Raw genomic sequence first — 5,668 nt, forward strand, 5'->3', positions numbered from 1 at the left:
CCTTTCATGGGGGGCCGCCTGGGCATGTAAGATATTTATCAGCACACCTATCCTCTACCCATTAGATGCAGTAGCAACATCCTCCCTCCTAATTGTGACAACCAAAAATGTCACTATATGTTGCCAAAAATAGAATAAATCACAGATTGAAGCAGATATCAGACGATTATTTTAACACTAATTATCTATGTAACATTGGAAGTTAAAAATGTGACTCTATTTGGTGGCTAATTACAGTCCATCCTCAAATGACCCTGATTTGTTTTAAACATTTTCTATTAAAGTATTGATTTGTTTATTTTAATTGTGTTAATGTGTCCTTTGATGAAAGATAACATTAGAATAAAATCAAGTATTCAATTAATACAATATGGTTATACATTGTCCAGGGCACAACCAAGTACACAAGTATAAAACATTCTCTTTGATAAAGGACAGCATACTACAGAACTATCAGACATGGTCTTGTCAGTACCCCTCATTCTGAATTTGATCTACTCCTGTAGTTATGGTGTGCCCTACTGCTAAATAACAACAAAACTCTAGTTGTATTGTGTAGCTAAATAGAAATCTGTAAGAAATCGCTAAAGTCATTCCTTTAAAACATCCCCAGGAATGAAGAGTTAGAAGAGTTAATGTACTCAATGCATCATTACTTCTCAACTTCCTTCAAAACAAAGGAAATCAGTTATTGGTTTACTGGAGATATTTCAGCATAGTATAATAAATAAATGTACATCATACATATAATGTTAAACACAATTGAATAGAGCAATTTTTTTCTAAAGTAAGAAACAGGGATTCTGGCAATCAGTTTAAATACATTGTGTTTTACACAACTTTAGTGAAGAATAAAGCGTAGGAAAAGTTAAACTGTTGATTTTACATGCTCTCTGGTGAGAACTTTCTGGGAACTGCTGCCACCTGTTGGTCATAGATTAAAACACATCAAATTATGGCTACAGTTCCCAGAGATAATATTATCTACCTTAGGACTATTACTGTGGCCATTTGCATTTATCAATATTTATAAATACAATTTTATCATTTGAAGTATATTCAACTTATAAAATTTTGCTCCAGAATCACAGATATTGAAATGGAGTCAAACCTTGCTTGTAATTAGCTAGTTTCAAAAAGCACACAGGAAAGTGCAATGGTGAGTCACAAAATGTTTCTACAACAGGTCTTTGATATTCATTAATGGTATTGCAACGCCTATCTTGTTAACTGGCACAATGATGATAATACTGTTTGACTGAAGGGAACTTTAAATGTAAAACAATGTTACATATTATGGCAATTCTGCATTTAAAGTTACACAGTTATTTATCCAAAATGTACTTTTAAATTGACAAATAAAAATCATATATATTATGATATATATGTGATGTTTTGATATATGTACGCATTGGGAAATTAAATCACACTAATTAATATATCCATCACTTCACACATATTTTTGCTGTGAGAATACTTAAAATCTATTTAATTAGCAATTTGCAAGTACTATATACAGTATATTTTTATGAACTGTAGTCATCACCCTGTACCATAGATCTCTAAAACTTACAACTCCTAAAACTTCATACCCTTTGACCAACACCTCCTGTGCTTTCCTCCTGCCCTCAAATCTCTCCTAAGTACCATTCTATGCTCTCTACGAGTTCAACTGTTTTAGATTCAACATATAATTGAGATCATGTAATATTTCTGTGCCTAGTTCATTTTACTTAGCATAGTGTCTTCTAGGTTTACCCATTTTGTCATAAATAATATGATATATTTCTTTCTAAAGGCTGAATAGTGTTCTGTAATTGTGTGTTTGTGTGTGTATGTACAGCATTTTCTTTAACCATTCGTCTGCTGGGGGACCTTAAGTTGTTTCTTTATCTTAGCTAGTGTGAAGAGTAATGCAGCAAACATGAGAGTACCCAGATATCTCTTTGACATACTGATTTCATTTCTCTTGGATATACACCCAAATGTGGAATTGCTACCCAAAGCAACCTGCGGATTCAATGCACCCCCGATCAAAACAACAATGATGTTTTCTAAAGATATAAGAAAAATAATTCTTATATTCAAATGGGACCACAAAAGACTCTGAAAGCCATCTTGGGTAAAAAGAACAAGGCTGGAAGCATCACACTATCTTATCTCAAAATCTATTACAAAGTGATAGCAATCAAAACAGTACGGTACTGCCATAGAAACAGACATATGGAACAATGGAACAGAATAGAAAGCCCAAAAATAAATTCATGCACTTACAGCCAACCGATTTTCAATAAAGGTACCAAGAACACACGTACAATGGAGAGAGCCTCCTCAATAAATAGTGTTGGGAAACTAGATATATGTACATGGAAGAATGAAATGAGACCTTTATGTCACACCATACACACACAAAAATCAATTCAGAATGGATGAAAGACGTAAACATAAGACCTGAAACTGTAAAAGATAAGGAGAAAGCTCTACAACATTGATCTGAACAATGATTTATTGTATGGAGCTTCAAAATCACAGGTAACAAAAGGAAAAAAACAGACAAATGTGATTTCATAACATTAAAAAGCCTCTGAACAGCAAAGGAAACAACAGATGAAGAGATAACCTATGGAGTGGGATCAAACGTTTGAAAATTACACAACTAATAAGGATTAATATCCAAAATATATAAAAAACTCAAATAACTACAGCAAGAAAATAAATATTCCTATTAAAAATGAGCAAGGGTCCTAAATAGACATTTCTCTAAAACAAGACATACAAATGGCCAATACATACATGAAAACAATGCTTGACATTTCTAATCAAAAAGGAAATGTGAAATACAAAGAGATAACATCTCACCCATGTTAAAATGGCAAATACCAAAAAGAAAAGTGTTCTGAGGATATGCAGGAGAGGGAGCCCTGTATACCATTGATGAGAAGGTAAGGTAGTACATTCTGGAGAATATGTAGGTTTCTCAAAAAAAAAAAAAAAAATAGAGTTAACCTATAATCTAGTATGTACTTTTAAATAGGTATTCTATGTTCTAGGATAAGTGCTCTGTTAGGTAGTAGAGTCTTTCTTAAGGCATCAAATATCAAAAAGGCAGTCTTCTTATTTTAAAAAAAGCTAGTACAAATGCCTCTTCATTCCAATGGCTGATGTTTCTGATGAAAGCACTTATCTTTTTCCGTAAGTGTCAATGGAAGAAATGTGAAAACAGTAGACCTTGTGACCTGCCTTGCTGAGAGGGCTGGCAAAAGGAATGGAAAAGAATTCCAAAAAGCTCTACCAGAGAGGCAGAGTGGTGAAAGGTGTTAAAGATCAGGGCAGACCTAGCTTTCCACATGATTTAACCACTTACAAGTTGTGTAACCTTGTTCAAGTATCTTAACTTTTCAAAGACTATTTACACTTTGTTAAGTATCAAGAGCGTTATATGGGGGAATGCTAGATTCAAAGAAATCTACATTCTTTTTCAACCTTAATATTCCACTATTCTAATAAATTCTTAATCATAATTTTATTTTAATATTATTATTAAAAGATTATTATTAATCTAAGACTCTCTTTGATGCCATGGCTAAGAGGAAAGTTGAGTTTTACTGTCAGGTGTTAGTCGGTATACAGCTTTTGATTTTTTAATACATACACAGCTCTGTCATTTTGTAAGGCATTAACTCCAAGTTACTTATACTGACTTACCAGGATTCCAATACTTAGCATCACATACTGGGGAAATAAAAATGAATAAGAGATGACATTTGCCTTTGAATAGTTAACAACACAGTGTACAGTCCAAACAGAAACAAATATTAACACTGAGCAATGGTAAGAGTGTTCACATGTAATAAACACAAGAACCACAAAGCCCAGTCTTGCAGTGAATAAAGAAGAGGACATAGGCTTCCTAAAGGAAGGAATTATCTGACATAAATGTGAAAGACATATTTAAAAATGACTAAGAGAATACACACAAATAAATGATGAGGAAAAATCGACGGCATCATCAGAAACAATAAAAGAGAATAACCACAAATAAAAATATGGTTTAGGACAGAAAAGAGTTTTAAAACATCACACAAAACAAAATATTAAATAAAATGTACTTTTAGTACATTAATGTACTTAATTTAATATAAAATAAAATTGATTGGAAAGATGATAATGAAGACATCAAATTTACAATTAGTATTCCTTTAGGAAAAGACTAAAATTAATAGAAGATAAACAAATATTCAAGCATATACTAGAAGTATGTGTTCCTTAAAAAATTAAATCTTCATATTAAAACAATCCAGGAAAAATTGATACATAATGATTAACAACAGGGCATTAAGTATTAAATTAGTGGACTTCAAGGATGAAGAAAGGATACTGTGGTCATTAGTACTACAAATATAAGACATGGAAGAACTATTTAGACTGAACTCAGACTTTTCCACAGTAACATTTGATGTCAGAACACAATTGACATATATGTAAAAAACCTAAGTAGCTTACAATGTCTGGTTGTCAGGGGAAAGTTAAAATACTCATTGTAAAGTGAGAGGCTATAAGTTGCTATTTCTTACATCTCCCTTTTCTGATAAGGAAGCTTCATATTTTATGGCATATACTATACTTTGGTCTCCTGGTAGGACCCAAATGCCTTGAGTGGTCCCAAAGAAAGAACAAGCTTACCAACTGATTGAGGTGGAAGGCAAAAGTGGGAGCACTCAAGTCCCTTAACTCAGGAGATCTCATGTGGATCCCAGATTGGTGGCAGATCAAGATGCCTTACACATCTTGGCAACCTCCACCAGGTTGAGTTACTGGTGCTTTGGGTGCTCTCATGTATCTCTGTTCCTGCCACATTGGTGCTCCTCCTTCTCAGCACCTATGGACTGAGACAGAATTTGCCATGAGCAGTTGACTGACCATAAAACAATTTGAAATCAGCCAGCAAATAATTTCACATGGCATATTGAAGGTAACTTAAAACTGAACTGCTGGGGCCATCAAGACCCATTCAGAAGTGTCACTAATTGAGACAGATAATTCTGTGGGAGGGCAGAATACCAAGTGGTGCATCTTAAGATGTACAGTTATTCTGCCTATAAAGAGATAGGACCATGAGTCAAGATTTACATGAATTTTAGGAACTAATTGTCTCATTGTCTGGTCAAGGACAATGAAGTAACTATTGGAGAACTAGTGATAAAGAGTTTAGAGAGAGGGGAGATGGAGAGACTTCTCATTACTGCTTCTCACCAAGACACTCACTTAGGTGCAAACTAAAGAGGATGAAGGGTTGAAGCCCATGGGATGAGTGGTCTTGTAGTCTGCATAGAGCCATGGAGGTGGGGGGGGAGCAGAGGGGTGGGAAAGGGTGACTTATATTCTAATTGCAGTGAAGCCACGAAACCATTCAGGAGGGAATATGAATGACCTGATTCAAGCTGAAAAAGGTCACTGTGGCTACTAAGAGGAGAAAGAACAAGAAAAGGAATCTCAGGGAGACCCAGTAGACAACAGAACTGATGGTGGCTAAAGAATGAAGTTGTAGAGATGCAGATGGTAAAGAGTATAAAGAGTAGTCAGATCCAAAATATATCTTGGAGGGAGAGCCAATGGCACTCTCTGATGGAGCAGATGGAGAGTGATTGGGGAAATGAATGATACTATC

The sequence above is a fragment of the Otolemur garnettii genome, unplaced genomic scaffold (genome assembly GCF_000181295.1).
Source record: "Otolemur garnettii isolate 467f Iridium unplaced genomic scaffold, OtoGar3 scaffold00005, whole genome shotgun sequence".
In the NCBI taxonomy this organism is placed as follows: Eukaryota; Metazoa; Chordata; class Mammalia; order Primates; family Galagidae; genus Otolemur; species Otolemur garnettii.